Consider the following 16,216-nt stretch of genomic DNA (forward strand, 5'->3'; position numbering starts at 1 on the left):
TACGAATTATCGTTATTTTGTAAAGTTTCCACGCCGACACTTGTTAGTGCCATTCAACCTATACCGTTTGCTGTGTACGATGTTCTTATGTCTGCTTACAGTGTGCCTGCGTGTTGCTTGAGAGCACTGCGACTTGCTAGTCAGTTAGTGTGTGACAGTCCAAGCAGTGGCTGGCTCGGAGCACTATGGGATTAACTTCTGACGTCATCAGACCCCTAGAACTTAGAACTACTTAAACCTAACGAACCTAAGGACATGACACACATCCATGCCCGAGGCAGGAGTCGAACCTACGACCGCAGCGATCGCGCGGTTCCAGACTGTAGCGCCTAGAACCGCTCGGCCACTACTGCCGGCGTCCAAGCAGTAAGTGGTGAGTGAACTACGGGATTTGCCAACGCAGAAATCGCCGACATGCTCATGGTCTATGTAGAGAGAAGGAAGAATGCAGTTCATTCTTGCTCCGTGTTGTTGTTGTTGTGGTCTTCAGTCCTGAGACTGGTTTGATGCAGCTCCCCATGCTACCCTATCCTGTGCAAGCTTCTTCATCTCCCAGTACTTACTACAACCCACATCCTTTTGAATCTGCTTAGTGTATTCATCTCTTGGTCTCCCTCTACGATTTTTACCCTCCACGCTGCCCTCCAATGCTAAGTTTGTGATCCCTTGATGCCTCAGAACATGTCCTACTAACCGGTCCCTTCTTTTTGTCAAGTTGTGCCACATACTCCTCTTCTCCCCAATCCTATTCAGTACATCATCATTAGTTATGTGATCTACCCATCTAATCTTCAGTATTCTTCTGTAGCACCACATTTCGAAAGTCTCTATTCTCTTCTTGTTCAATCTATTTATCGTCGTTGTTTCAATTCCATACGTGGCTACACTCCATACAAATACTTTCAGAAACGACTTCCTGACACTTAAACCTATACTCGAGGTTAACAAATTTCTCTTCTTCAGAAACGCTTTCCTTGCCATTGACAGTCTACATTTTATATCTTCTCTACTTCGACCATCATCAGTTATTTTGCTCCCCAAATAGCAAAACTCCTTTACTACTTTAAGTGTTTCATTTCCAAATCTAATTCCCTCAGCATCACCGGACTTAATTCGACTACATTCCATTATCCTCGTTTTGCTTTTGTTGATGTTCATCTTATATCCTCCTTTCAAGACACTGTCCATTCCGTTCAACTGCTCTTCCAAGTCCTTTGCTGTCTCTGATAGAATTACAATGTCATCGGCGAACCTCAAAGTTTTTATTTCTTCTCCCTGGATTTTAATACCTACTCCGAATTTTTTTTTTGTTTCCTTTACTGCTTGCTCTTATAACTGCCATCTGGTTTCTGTACAAACTGTAAATAGCTTTTCGCTCCCTGTATTTTACCCCTGCCACCTTCAGAATTTGGAAGAGAGTATTCCAGTCAACATTGTCTACGGTATCCAAACTGATCTTCCCCGAGGTTGGCTTCTACTAGTTTTTCCATTCGTCTGCAAAGAATTCGCGTTAGTATTTTGCAGCAGTGACTTATTAAACTGATAGTTCGGTAATTTTCACATCTGTCAACACCCGCTTTCTTTGGGATTGGAATTATTATATGCTTCTTGAAGTCTGAGGGTCTTTCACCTGTCTCATACATCTTGCTCACCAGATGGCAGATTTTTGTCAGGACTGGCTCTCCCAAGGCTGTCAGTAGTTCTAATGGAATGTTGTCTACTCCCGGGGCCCTGTTTCGATTCAGGCCTTTCAGTGCTCTGTCAAACTCTTCACGTAGTATCGTATCTCCCATTTCTCTTCATCTACATCCTCTTCCATTTCCATAATACTGTCCTCAAGTACATCGCCCTTGTATAGACCCTCTATATACTCCTTCCACCTTTCTGCTTTCCCTTCCTTGCTTAGAACTAGGTTTCTATCTGAGCTCTTGATATTCATACAAGTGGTTCTCTTTTCTCCAAAGGTCTCTTTAATTTTCCTGTAGTCAGTATCTATCTTGCCCTTAGTGAGATAAGCCTCTACATCCTTACATTTGTCCTCTAGCCATCCCTGCTTAGCCATTTTGCACTTCCTGTCGATCTGATTTTTGAGACGTCTGTATTCCTTTTTGCCTGCTTCATTTACTGCATTTTTATATTTTCTCCTTTCGTCAATGAAGTTCAATATTTCTTCTGTTACCCAAGGAGTTCTACTAGCCCTCGTCTTTTTACCTACTTGATCCTCCACTGCCTTCACTACTTCATCCCTCAGAGCTACCCATTCTTCTTCTGCTGTATTTCTTTCCCCCATTCCTGTCAATTGTTCCCTTATGCTCTCTCTGAAACTCTGTACAACCTCTGGTTTAGTCAGTTTATCCAGGTCCCATCTCCTTAAATTCCCACCTTTTTGCAGTTCCTTCAGTTTTAATCTACAGCTCATAACCAATAGATTATGGTCAGAGTCCACATCTGCCCCAGGAAATGTCTTACAATTTAAAATCTGGTTCCTAAACCTCTGTCTTACCATCATATAATCTATCAGATCTAGTATCTCCAGGATTCTTCCATGTATACAACCTTCTTTCATGATTCTTGAACCAAGTGTTAGCTATGATTAAGTTATGCTCTGTGCAAAACTCTACCAGGCGGCTGCCTCTTTCATTTCTTAGCGCCAATCCATATTCACCTACTATATTTACTTCTCTCCCTTCTCATACTCTCGAATTCCAGTCACCCATGACTATTAAATTTTCGTCTCCCTTCACTACCTGAATAATTTCTTGTATGTCATCATACTTCAATTTCTTCATCATCTGCAGAGCTAGTTGGCATATAAACTTGTACTACTGTAGTAGGCGTGGGCTTCGTGTCTATCTTGACCACAATAATGCTTTCACTATTCTGTTTGTAGTAGCTTACCCGCACTCCTATTTTTTTATTCATTATTAAACCTACTCCTGCATTACCCCTATTTGATTTTGTGTTTATAACCCTGTATTCACCTGACCAAAAGTCTTGTTCCTCCTTCCGCCGAACTTCACTAATTCCCACTGTATCTAACTTTAACCTATCCATTTCCCTTTTTAAATTTTCTAATCTACCTGCCCGGTTAAGGGATCTGACATTCCACGCTCCGATCCGTAGAATGGCAGTTTTATTTTTCCTGATAACGACGTCCTCTTGAGTAGTCCCCGCCCGGAGATCCGAATGGGGGAATAATTTACTTCCGGAATATTTTACCCAAGAGGACGCCATCATCATTTATTCATACAGCAAAGCTGCATGCCCTCGGGAAAAATTACGGCCGTAGTTTCCCCTTGCTTTCAGCCGTTCGCAGTACCAGCACAGCAAGGCCGTTTTGGTTAATGTTGCAAGACCAGGTCAGTCAATCATCCAGACTGTTGCCCCTGCAACTACTGAAAAGGCTGCTCCCCCTCTTCAGGAACCACACGTTTGTCTGGCCTCTCAACAGGTACCACTCCGTTGTGGTTGCACCTACGGTACGGCCATCTGTATCGCTGAGGCACGCAAGACTCCCCACCAACGGCAAGGTCCGTGGTTCATGGGGAAGCGGAATTATTATATTCTTCTTGACGTCTGAGGGTATTTCGCCTGTCTCATACATCTTGCTCACCAGATGGTAGAGTTTTGTCAGGACTGGCTCTCCCAAGGCTTTCAGTAGTTCTAATGGAATGTTGTCTACTCCCGGGGCCTTGTTTCGACTCAGGTCTTTCAGTGCTCTGTCAAACTCTTCACGTAGTATCGTATCTCCCATTTCATCTTCATGTACATCCTCTTCCATTTCCATAATTTTGTCCTCAAGTACATCGCCCTTGTATAGACCCTCTATATACTCCTTCCACCTTTCTGCTTTCCCTTCTTTGCTTAGAACTGGGTTTCCATCTGAGCTCTTGATATTCATACAACTGCCGCATACAGGGCTGCACTGTGTATGCCTCAATATATCCCAATAGAAGTCAACCATCTCGACAATTATTCATCAGCCTCATCAACCAATGGTAGTGTTTGATAACATAACAGAAGGAAAAAAGTGACGACAGAAGAGTGGGAAATTAATGTTCTTGCTGCTGTTACAGTTGATCCGCAAGTTAGCTACCGCAAAATTCCACGAGAAAGTGGTATGAGTCGGACAAGTGGCCAATGCACTTTCCATCGACATAAACATCTCTCTCCATCAGAAGCTGCATAGAAACGATTATGAGAATTGTGTTATAAGACAGAATACTCCAGATGTGTCATGTATCTTGTTTAGTGATGAAGCCACATTTACCAATCACGGGCAGATAAATGCACTACTGATCTGTCGTCAATCCTCGTTGGCTTCGTCAGCTGGAAGTCAACGATCGTGAACCATTGTGTTCCATAGACGGAACACTGAATGCGCAAAAGTATCGCAGTTCCGTAACAGACCATCTTCCGCGGTTGCTAGAAGCGGTTCCTCTGCAGACTGGGAGAAACCTATGGTATCAACTTCATCGCTGTCCAGCTCACAGCGCACGGAATAGTACAGTATCTCTTCTAGACTTGTTTCCATATCGTTGGATTGGGCACAGAGTATTTCTATTTTGGCTGGACCGTTCCTTTGATTTGACACGCGAAGACTTTTTTGTGTACAAAAAGCTGAAAACTCTGTCTACAAGAACATACCAACTACGACCGATGATAAGCAACGACGTACTGCTGCAGCCTGCTCGGACATCTCCGCTGAAATGCTAGAAAGTGTGCAGCAGTCGTTCCATACTAGACTGGAAATGTGTATTGCCGCAAGTGGTGTTCATTTTGAACACAAACTGTGATGATCAACTGTCACGTTGGTGGTAAGAATTCACATAACTAGTGTATGCATTTGAGGTTCTCTTTAGTGTGTGCTACCACAGTTATTGTACAAGTGTCGGTACGGGAAGTTTACAGAGTACAATATCTCGTAAACGACTCGCACTAGAATCCTGCAACAAACACCACTGACATTCTTATTTACCGTACTTTTAGTTTGTTAATGTCAATAGGCATTGTTTCATTTCAAAAGTGTATTTTTGCACAAAAGTTACCTTCTTTGGTATTATTACAATCTGTTTGTTGGCTAACAATACGAGACCCTGACTACCAATCCATTCTGTGAAACCGCGCGTTAATAGCACTTTCTAATTTCACAATATTTGCGGTGCAGGTTTTAGGCGATTCAGCCGGCATACTTGCAGATTGTCTGCGACTTAAAGAGGGACGAAAGACAATCAGTACTGAAAGTTGTCAATGCGACAGACAACTTTCAGTAAGAGAATCTGTTTCTACTACAACAGTGTCACTTGAATTTGGACTGTCTGAATTGTCTGTTGCGGATGCCTATTTTAAATTTTTGCACTTTTTATTTATGAAACGTTTGTGTTTATTACATCATCTCCTACGCAGGGATGTTCTTATTAACGTTTAAAAATTCCTGTAGCGACGTAGATGATGCTGAGTCAAGTAGTATAAAATAAGACACAGGGGGCTGCGAATGTTCGGAAATACCTCAAAAGTGGATGACTAATACTGAACGTGAGACAACACATCTAAAATACGGAAGGTATTTTCGAGCGCGTGCGTGAAGCGATAATTGAGTGATACAGTAATTGTATTCAATAACTGTGCAAATTTCGAACACCTACTGTAAATGTAAAAATTGCAGAATTATTGTCCTCGCTGTAACCAAGCAAAAGCTGATCTCATTTTGGGTTTATTTCCTTTTCCCTCTGTTACATAAATTATGTAGTAAAGAAAACGTGGGTCGTTTACTGGTAATGATCCAATTCGGAAGATTATACTCATTTACCTTTCAGGCAAAACGATAGGTTTTTGTTGTACTTGTAAACCAGCGGAGACCGGGAGACCCGTAAATAAATTAATACCCCATTGTAAACACATAATTGTATCACCGAACGAAAGTCCGCTCCAGATAGCTGAGTGGTCAGCGTGAAGGAATGTCATACCTAACGAGCCGGGTTCAATTCCTGGCTGGGTCGGAGATTTTCTCCGCTAAGGACTGGGTGTTGTGTTGTCCTTATCACCATATTTCATCGACATCGACACGCAAGTCACCGAAGTGGCGTCAATTCGAAAGACTTGCACCAGGCGAACCGTCTTCCAGACGGAAAGCCTAGCCACAAGGCATTTCCATTTACCGAACGAAAAAAAGAACACAAAAAAAATCTGCCTGCTAGACGCATGATTTGAAGCCTGAGCCCAGGCGCTAAGGTCGCCCACGTATGTGCGGAGCGACACCAAATTCAATACTTTGGTTGGGATGGTCAGGTGCAACAAACCGATAGGCTAAATAGCTGCAAGTGCGGCGAGGTACGTCACCTGATGGCATCACATATTCAAGTTCTGTAATCCACTTCTGAGGGTATTTCCCAATATTTACCACCCCATGTGTCTTGTATTAAATGAGTTCTCTCAACACCATCTACGTTACTTCGGAGGCTCTAAACGTCAATAAGAATCATCCTTTATATTGGCTCATAAAAATTTTGAGTCCGCCTATTGGAAGTAAACTTTTTTTTTACCTCGTCCACAATGCTCGACGAGGGAGGTTTTGCCTCCCACTCCCTGCTTCTTTGTTAGTCTTTCCTCACTTCTTTTGCTTTCCTGACTCTTGAATTGCCTTTTCAGAAGTTTCCCGATGCGTATCAGTTTTCTGATGGCTTTCTTAATCTATCGTGTATCTTCACCGTGTGTATGCTGATGGGACGTATCTATTTCTGTATTATGAGTATGAGGTTTGCTCCGTCTGACTGGTCATCATTTGTCGTAAAGGAATTCAACTGCTACTGCGTTAGGTTACGCTCCTACTTTGATATGATTTAATTTTTTTTATTTGCATCTCTAGGTTCAAAATATTTTGATTTTGTTGGGGGTATATTTTTTATTTTTGGGCTCAAATTTATAACGTGGTTTCGATGTTATTGCTGATCAAGACGTTCCACTGTTTCTTCCGATCCTTTTAGCTTTTCGCAACTGTTATTGTATCTATGTTTCTTCTCCACTCCCAGGTGGTTATTTGGCTAATTTTGTGTTCACTAGCATTTTACCATGGCAAGGACGCATGTATGTAGTCTTGGAGACCTCTATTTATCCACACATTTGTCCACGCTTTTATCTCCTTTTAAACAGCGTGTGCGTCGCACATGTTCTAGACAGTGCAGTGTCTTCTTGCGCTCTATTACAAAAGGTATGTTGCAGATTCGGTCTTCAATCAAGCCCAATCCCTCATTGAAAATGTACACCGTTGTGTCACCATTGGACAGATCTTTAGCCTCGCTCTTTGCTCACATGTATCTGAATCATCTTGCATCAATATCTCTGTATCACATAATACTATTCATCCATACATGCAGGTTTCACTCTCTAGAAGCTTTGGCCATTGACTTGAGAATGGAAACGAAACTTTTAATGTGGCTCTCCTTATTGATTGTTCCACTGACTTAGTGGCAAGATCTGTTACAGTTCGCTGTAGTAGCGCCATTCTTTCAGCCTCGTTGTTAAGCGCGATGAGCACACATTCTCTTACTGCTGTGGCTGGAGCGAATTGGAGTCGTACTGGGTACTACTGCAGCCAAGTATTCCTTACGGCTGTCCCGTTCTCCGCTACACTCGGCGGCATAGTCCGCGTTTCCTAGCTTTGTAACGTTGTGTATGACACCTTGCAAATTTCATGTGTGTTTTTAGAGGTTTGGTACTCCCTTATGCTAAATGTCAAGACTTTTCCCTCCATTTCGCTTAAAGTTACAACTAATATGTACTTTTATAATTCCGTCGGAATTTCTAAAACCATTGTGGAAAATCGCAACTAAATAATTACTGACGTTGGTGTGTAGTATTTATGAATCTGAAGATACACCATCAGACTTTCAGAAAATTGACAGTCACGCATTTCCGAAGATAGCGAGAGCAGGTCATTACGAGAACTGTCACACAGTCAATTTCATGTCCCTCGCATCCAAGGTATTGAAAAGAATAATATACAGAAGAATGTAGAAGAATTTGAGGATCTATTAGATGCTGACCAGTTTGAACATAGGATAGGTAAAACCATCATAGACACAATTCGGACGTGCTTTATAATGAAAAAAGATGTTAAGAAAAATCAAGGATTCGAATTTCTGAGGAAGATATGTGTAAGCTACAGGAAGATGCGGTTATTATTCAGTATGTACAAGAACCAAGAGAGAGAAACGGGAATGAAAAACCAAGAAAGAAGTACTGGGATTACAAAGAGTGCGAGAAACGGATGTAGACTTCCGCCATCATTGTTTAATCTATACCTCTAACAGGCAATATTGGAAGTGGGAGAGAGATTAGGAGTGGGATGAAAATTCATAAAATGAGGGAAAACTGCAGGATTTGCTGAATGGAATGAGCACACACTTTGGACTGAGAGTAAACCAAAGCAAGTCGAAAGTAATGAAGAGCGGTAGAAATGATTTAGCGAAAATGATTTAGCGATAGACAACCTCAAAACTGGAAAATGTGGGACATGAAAAGCGGACTAACACTGGCCTACAGGGAATTTCTGATCAAAAGAAGTCTACAGGTCTCCATATGAGCCTTAATTCTACGGTAGCGATTCCCGGACTGTGGGGAAACTGGAAAAGAGAATTAAAGTGTTCGGGTGCAACGCTATGAAAAAATATTGAAAGTTGGATGAAATAAGAAACGAGGAACTTCTCCGCATAATCGGTGAAGAAAGAAATGTATGGAAAACATTAATGAGAAGAAGAAAGGGTATGATGATAGTAGTTGTGCTAAGACATCTAGGAATAACTTAAGCGTACGACGGGGAGTGGGGGGGGGGGGGTGTTATGGAGGGTAAAAACAGTATGGGAAGACAGTGACTAGAATATACTGAGCAAATAATTGAGGAAGTTATACGTGCTGCTACTTTGAAGAGATGAGGTCGGCACAGGTGAGGAATTCACAGCGGACCACATGAAACTAATCTAGCGTCTGATGACAAGAAAATAAGTGATCATGATTAAAGCATTCGCAGCTGTTGTACAGTTATTTATTGACGGAAGTCTTTACATTACAAAGTTTCAGGGACTCAGCCCCATATTCAAGTGTATTTACAAATTAAAACTATATCTATGAATTGCAAGACCATAAACAAGGTAACAGTACTAGAGGAAAAAAGATAACTGTGGGCTAGGGGGGGGGGGGGGGGTGTCACATAAATCCACTTCACTGAACATATAGGTCGAAGTGTCCTTATCAAAACTAATAGTAAGACAACGTATCTACCGGACATGGCTCGTCATAATGAATACCCAAATGCGCCCGCACAACAAACGACTTTCTACTGTAACTGACGTAAATCACTGAAAAAAAAAACACGCCGTCCAAACAGGCCTTGAAGGCCGAACGGTACGGAGCGGCCGCCGTGTCATCCTCAGACCTTCAGCGTCACCAGATGCGTATACGGAGGAGCATGTAGTCAGCTCATTGCTCTCCGTTGCCAGCTTTCCGCGACCGGTAAGTCGCTGAATTAAAATTAAAAAAGCCAGGTTAGGCACTACGTGGGAGGCAGAAAGCTGGAAACAAGAGGCAAAGCTTCCACGAAAAGTACACCGTCAGATGTTCAAATGGTTCAAATGGCTCTGAGCACTGTGGGACTTAACATCTATGGTCATCAGTCCCCTAGAACTTAGAACTACTTAAACCTAACCTAAGGACAGCACACAACACCCAGCCATCACGAGACAGAGACACCGTCAGATGTGAACTGGTTGTGCGTAACGTGGCACGTAGTTCAAATGTCAGCTCTTGCCATTTTATGTGTTATCAGATTTTCCGTCTGGAGTACCTCTGGAGCGCCAATTCTTACGGAAGTGATATGTTGATTATAGGAAACCTGGAAAATAAAAAAAAACTAGAATCATCTGAAGTGTGATGCTATCAAAAAATATTTGATATGAAGTGGGTCAGTGAGTCAACTGAAGACGGGCATGGGGTAAACAGCAAAGAACATTGCCTTGCTTATGTGGTGATTGGTCCATCAGCCAAGAATTTTATAGCCTGTCATATTCGAAAAAATATGCCTCAACGGTGGAGCGTGTGTACCTAGACTCTCTATGTGTGACCATTCTTACAGCAGAGCAGTGAAAACTGAATGATTTTTCTAATCATTCGCATTAGGAGAAGGAATGGTATCATAAGTTTGATTTCTATAGCCCAATTAACACACGCTTCTGTTACGACTAGAAAGCAATAAAAGTAGAATTGTATATTGCTTTATTACATGAACATTCATCTGAAATGTGCGATATTGTACGATACTCAGTAATGACTTACAATTTCCCAGGGGCTAGTAAACGTTACAGTTTAGTAATATGATAGACACATCGTAAGCCATTTCCACACTGCAGCTCTGGAGCTACCTGAAGCTTCAACGAATATATCACCTGTCCTCCCATCTGTCTCAAGATGGAATGACTAGCGGAGGCCATTGCTCTCAGGAAAGAGCATTCTAAATGAGGCACCGACACCGAATAATTTTTTGACAGATTGTCACCCGTCAGAAATGAGTCAGTGGTCTGATTGTAAAGTGGAAGCATCAGGTTAGCATTGTGTCCTATCTTTACGCCCGTAGGGAAAATAAAATGACATGGAACCACAATTTTAAATTATATCATTCGAATCTTTTTTTTTCAACAGTTCTTTATTGAACATAATGAGAATTACACACACGAAAGAATGATGTTTTATCTATACACTCAAATTTTCCATGTAATCTCCATCCCGTTCTACGGCCTTCCTCCAGCGCGAAACAAGGGAGTGCATGCCCGGTCGGTACTAATCATAGATCTGACAACGGAGCCAGTGCTCAGTGTATGAATCACTTCCTCATCGCCCTCAAAATGTCTTCCTCGAATGGCATCCTTTAATGGTCCAAACAAGTGGAAGTCCGAGAGGGCTAGGTCAGGTGTGTCAGGTGTGACAGCTGTGGATGGTCTCCCCGACCGTTGGAAATCATGGAGCCCCGCCGAACCGCCTTTTGATAACCTCACACTCCGTGCCCAGCGACTAACTGTACTTCTGTTGACAGAAGATGTTCCACAGGCTTTCCATTAGTGTTTATTAATTTTCTTAATAATTTCTTTCTCTGCAGTGGCAAAATCAATGATGACGCATTGCTTATAACGTACATCACCTATAGGGACCGACGACCTAAGCAGTTTAGTCCTTAGGGATTCACACACAAATATCGTACATCACCTACAGTCGTCGTTTTGAAACTGTCCTGCAGCTGCGTCCTGTATCGGAAGTGACGGAAACTTGATGCGCTCACTCAGCAGACTTCAAATAATATACACGTAACTTTTCGCATTCGTAGCATTGTTTTCAGATGAGGAAAAAAAATGCGGTGCATTACTTTCTGGGCAACCCTCGTACTTTCTGATGCAGGGCATAGTAGCGCCCCGTGAAGCTTCCTACACAAAGTGGACGGTTTGAAATAGAAAATTTTCTGCGTCAACATGACTGTATCCTGCATACGAAGAAGGAATGCTGACCTTGTGTTTGGAAGGAATTGCCGAGCAATGGTAGGTTTGAATAAAGATCCGACATGAACATCAGAGTCACTGATGAAGGCTGCCTGCAGCAGGCGACGAAACGCCGGTAATTTTATCAGATATGACGCTGTCACATATCAGGGAGAATTTTATTGAAACTATCTCTGGCTGAGAAAACCTACGCTCTCTTATCGAACTTCCTTGAGTGTTTTAGAACGTCGGTTGCATGTCGTATCACATGGATTAGAAACCGCACAATGTGCTTTGATCGTTTTACAAGGAGAACGGAAAGAAATTTCGCTTCAAGTATGTCAATGTATTATTGAAATATTTCCAGGATTATTAAATACTGTGCAACAGCAGGGAAAATAAATGTTACACACCATTATCATACGGATGATGTACCTGGAACGAACGTAAAAGAGTCGTGCGTCGATGGGAGGACTAGTGGCTGGAAGTGACAGACCATAAGCTACATCTAGTGAAGACCCATAACTCGGCCGTGGCGCACTTTCTTCGAGTCACATAGGCGGCATGAGGTCCTGCTTACTCACATTTGCGTCGACGTCGTCTTGCCCTGGAGAGAGGACCCTCTAATATGTGGTACTTGTGGAGTACAGATCATGTTCTTAATGTGTAAACAATGTGACCGGTTGACCTACGTTATTGTAAGTGCTCAGATATTCAAAATTCCCTGTGCCGTTATTTTAGCACCCAGGTATAGCACCTTTCACCCTTTCTCAATTGTGTTACGATATTTGGGGTAGAGTGCTTGTGTGGGTCGCAACTAATGACATGGGAGTGAGCGAGTTTGTGTGCAACATTTTGTAGCTTAACTCCTCACTGTGTGATAACACTTTTAGCTATTTTATCGTCAGTCATTTTTTCATGTACTTGTAACGGCGCTGATAATCTAGTCGTTGAGCGACCAGTAAACTTCAATTTACATTTGAGAAGAGTTACAGATGGAGGAATCGTACGTGTTTTTCATATCGCGGTATGGAAATGTCCCTACCATGTGAATCAACAGAACCTGAACTACGTCCTCGTGCGCACAAGTGTGATATTTCGTTAGTGAGGAACCATTCTTAGTAATTACAGAGAGTAATATGCTGAGTTTACGGAACAGATTTGCCCGTGAGTGCAAAAATTCTCTTCGGACTCTTTGTTTGACACATTAAAAGTAACAGATAGAAACTGAAAATCATATGTTGCTGTCAGAGGTCAATTTATTGTTAATTGCTTTTTACCTTTCGACTGCGTTACGGCATTCCATCAACGATGGAAAATGTAAATGAAGTAATATGCAGTTTCTCAACATTTATACTACACAGAAATGAATTGTTGATATGTAAACTCGTCATACGAAAAATGTTAACCCTTAACTCGAGAGGTGACGTATACCACGAGGTGGGGTCTCTGGGACCCTTATATTTAAACCGCGATATAAAGCAAAATAATTTGAAATTTTTAATTTATGCTATATAACATTTATTATTACAATTATTTAAGTGTTGTTTAAATGCTTCTAGTTTATTTTACTGGACTAAAAAAAGCCTGAAGCGTTTTACTATTTGTCACACAAAAGCACATAATTTTGTGTTGTTCTTTTAAATAGTTTACATAGATTGACTGTTAGAATAGTGAATTTTACATTCTGAAAAACTATACAATCTCTGTAGCAAATAAATTCCAAATAAAACTAAATTCCAGTGTTTAAGTTTGCGCTTAAAAATTCCACCCGATAGGTACAAAAAGTAAGTCTGTCAAATTGACATTCATTGCAGGGAACTACATTTTTATCACCACTCAGAACACATTCGATTTTAACGGACACTTTAAGTACTTCACTGAAGAAACAGACGGATCCCCATCACAACTTTCCTGAAGTTCTTCCTCTGAATGATACTCTTGTTCGATAGTAGAACTGTGATCACTGGCTCAAGTAAAATCGTCGTCTTGTTCGTTCATTTCTTGATCTATATCACTGACACCTTCCTCCATAGACCGCCTAACAATTTCATCAAACTCGGGAAAGTTAAATACGGCTCTGAGCACTATGGTACTTAACTTCTAAGGTCATCAGTCCCCTATAACTTAAAACTACTTAAACCTAACTAACCTAAGGGCATCACACACATCCATGCCCGAGGCAGGATTCGAACCTGCGACCGTAGCGGTCGCGCGGTTCCAGACTGTAGTGCCTAGAACCACTAGGCCATTCCGGGAAAGTTAAAACTGACACATTGTGACAACAAATTTTGAGCTATACGGTACCGTACTGGAGACAACAGGAACATAGTTCACGATGAGACTCCAACACCTATGCGTAACACGTGTCAACAATAAACACAGAAGGTGATAGAGCAACCGAAAACCCCTCCGGCTGGAGGTTCGAGTCCTCCCTCGGGCATAGGTGTGTGCGTCGTTCTTAGCATAAGTTAGTTTAAGTAGTGTTTAAGTCTAGGGACCGATCACCTAAGCAGTTTGGTCCCTTAGGAATTCACACACATTTTTTGAGCAACCGACAACAAAACATTGTAGGCAATTTAAGGGGAACGAGCTCGAAAATTTTCGCTCCGTCTAAGAGACCACACCTTGTGATTTAAGGGTTAAGGCTTTCGTGGTCACTCGTTAATCCTGTATTCCATTACTGCAGCGAAAGCTCGTTTCAGGTAACACGGAGAGAACAGTAGTGATTAGCTTGAATGTTTCAAAAAGAGTGACCTGATTCGAAAACTCGTATTTATTGACATAAAGGTCCTAAAAACCTGAGATAAATTGCAAAATACTTACAGACTCTTAAAGTTTTATATATACTATTACAAATGCTCTACTTGTCCACCAGCAACAGTATGAACAACGTCTAGACGATAGCTAAATTCATCATACTGTACACAACGTATCTGCTTTTTCAAAAGTTAGGGCTGCTGTTATTCTGTTCTTCTCATCTTCTATGTCTCGACATAAAGGGGAGATAACACACTTTCCTTCTCACATCCCCCGCAAGAAAAAATCGCAGAGTTAATGTCTGGTGATCTTGGAGGCCAAGAATGCAGGGCAGTGTCACAGGGTCCTTTGCGTCCTATCCAACGTTGAAGCAGAATGTCACCAACAAACTGCAAAACAGACTTTTCCACAAGTTCAGGAGGGTCAGATGACTTCATTTTCCAATAGGATGGAGCTCCATCAAACTGGCAAAACAACATACGATAGTTTCTCAATGAGACTCTGCCTCAACGCTGCTTTCCCTAGACACTGCAATGCATTATTGACTTCCAAGATCGCCGGACAAGACCCATGGGATTTTTACTTGCGGGGATATGTGAAGGACAGTGTGTTCATCTCCCCTTTTCCTCGTGACGTATAAGAAGTGAAGAACAGAGTAACAGCTGTCATAACTTCTCTAAAAGCGTATCCGTACATTGTGTAAGGTTTATGATAAATTTATCTATCGTCCAGATGTGGTTCGTGTTGCTGCTGGTGTGGACGCAGAGAGCATTTGTAATAGCGTAGCTAAAACTGTAAGATTTTATGAGAGTTTTGCAATTCATTCTATGTTCGTAGTGTTTTTGTCAATAAAAATGAACTTCTGAAAACAGATCATTCTTTCTTAAATACTTTGTATACACAGAAAGGCCCTCAGACCCTGTCGTGGCAAGTACACGGAATCTCAGCATGTCGGCTCGTCTCTTTCGGTGACCAGCAGTGGAGGGTGAGTTTTTGACAATGACAGCCACTCGTGGTGTAGAAACGTCCAAAGAACCATTAAACTAACGTCGGCCGTAGATCCCTTGACGATAGCCAACAGACAATACTGAAAATCAATATTTCACAATTCTGCATTCGGTTTGTCAGGGTCCTGTCGTAATTATCTTTCGTTTCTTTAAACTTTATTACTGTCAGCAAAAGCAAATGTGCATAAAAAAGCAGTTTTGCTAGAAAGCCAAATGTCCCTCATCAGTTTTCACGTGCATTTCCTTAGGTTATGAAGTTTTTTAAATTGCTTATTTAAAACAACCGGTTTAGCCACATACAGTAAACCATCTTCAGATTGATTGCACTGTAAAGGTTATAAAAGTACATGGTAATTAAAAAAGTCAATCTTGCGTAAAATGTAAAAAGATTAAACTAAAAAGGAGTGATGTTCTAACCATTTGCTGGAGATAGCGACCCGCTGAGCAGCTGCGTGTTGTCTAGACCAGGGCTTCCCAACCTTTTCAACTGGCGGACCCTTCTTCAATCGAAAAGCAATGGCGGACCCCTAGTCAGGCAAGAGCACAGTAACTTTAAATTTCAGAGCAAAACCCATGGGAACTGAAAACTTCTTAATGCAAGTGCCATGTTCCCAATGACCCTCCCCCCCCCCCCCCCCCCCCGAAGTATCCATAATCTTTGGAGCTTCTTATGATTGTTCTTCCTTTGGTCGTCCTCCCTCATCATTCATTTCAACTAGAAACTTCCCTTGTTGTGAAGGCGATGGAGAAACTGCACCCTTCTTCAATGATCCTGACTTCAGCCACGGATCCATGTTAGAAGTAATAAACTGGTCAAAAATCGACTTATGAAATAGGTAGTGTACTGACAAAGCAAGTTTAACATTTAACGATGCCTGGGGCCGCATACGTGCCAGCGAATGCTGTGATTGGTCGGCAAAGCTCGCTCCGCGC

The sequence above is a fragment of the Schistocerca piceifrons genome, chromosome 1 (assembly GCF_021461385.2).
Source record: "Schistocerca piceifrons isolate TAMUIC-IGC-003096 chromosome 1, iqSchPice1.1, whole genome shotgun sequence".
NCBI lineage: Eukaryota > Metazoa > Arthropoda > Insecta > Orthoptera > Acrididae > Schistocerca > Schistocerca piceifrons.